Raw genomic sequence first — 1,259 nt, forward strand, 5'->3', positions numbered from 1 at the left:
CTTATATTTAAATGTATAAACCTAAATGCAATGAACATAAAATATTTTATAATGTTCTAGCCAGACAAGAAGGGATTTTCATTTCTCTATGAGATTTGTTACATTGGTGTTACACATAGACTAGTACCAAACAGATAGCTTTACTTATCTGGTTCCCAATCACTGAAAGAGATCCAGAGAGGAAGCGCATTTCTCCCAACGCCGTGCAATGCTCTTCATGGCTACATCTGTAGAACCACCTAAAATCTCCTCTGGGCCCACCAGGAGCTTGTAACACACTTTAGGAAATCTGCACCAAACAGGGAAAAAACAAAACAGGATATAAGAAAGGACAGATATAACTGTGTGCAAAAACTCTGTCATCCAGACAATGGGTGATCTACAAAGGAAATGACTTTCAAGGAATAGCTTCATGGAAGGATGGAGAAATGGGCTACAGAAGTGGAATAAAATGGAAAAGACTGTTTGGGCCAAAGGAACAGGAAATGCCGTAAAGTAGGAAGGCATCAGAAATCTAGAGGACTGTCGGCGTGACTAGAACTGTGAGGACACCTTGGAGAATGCTGGGAAGCACAACTAAGTAAATTTGACGAGGCTCCATTAGAAGAATTTTAGGTTAACACAACCCGAGAAGTCAGATCAGTCCAGAGGAGTGGTCGCAACTTTCACACAAAAAGAATGGGACAGGAGCTGCCGTTTCAATACCATTAAGGAAACAAAGAGCAATGCTGAGCTGGATTACACCATAGGACCGGAACATTCCAGACTTAACCAACTGTAAGTTGAAATTTTGTCTCTTTTGCATTAATAGTTCAATATTCCTCCACAATCCAAATCCAATTCACGTGGCCTAACTAAGTCCACCCTCCTAAAGAATTTTCTCCCCCAAATATATCTCTGAAGATTCTCAGAGCACTTATGTGTCATGACTATTCCACCAGTCCCATGTCTGGGTGCTCATCTCAGGGCTGGTTATAGCACCAAACCATAGTCACTGCCAGTGGGTTGCTTGATGTATGGAAATCCAGTGCCATGGGCTTTTCATGTTCACAACTGGTACCCTGGAAAAATGAATATATACCTTCTGTTTAAGGACACTCAGATTTAGGCATTTAAAAAATTATTTCTGTTTTGTAGACCTGGACAAGTAATTAGACAAGTAATTCTACAAAAAAGACACCTGCACATGCATGTTTATTGCCACACTATTCACAATAGCAAAAACAAGAAATCAACCCTACTGCCCATCAAAAGTCGAC

This window comes from Carlito syrichta, unplaced genomic scaffold, assembly GCF_000164805.1.
Source record: "Carlito syrichta isolate Samal-C Ts95f unplaced genomic scaffold, Tarsius_syrichta-2.0.1 Scaffold303297, whole genome shotgun sequence".
Lineage (NCBI taxonomy): Eukaryota > Metazoa > Chordata > Mammalia > Primates > Tarsiidae > Carlito > Carlito syrichta.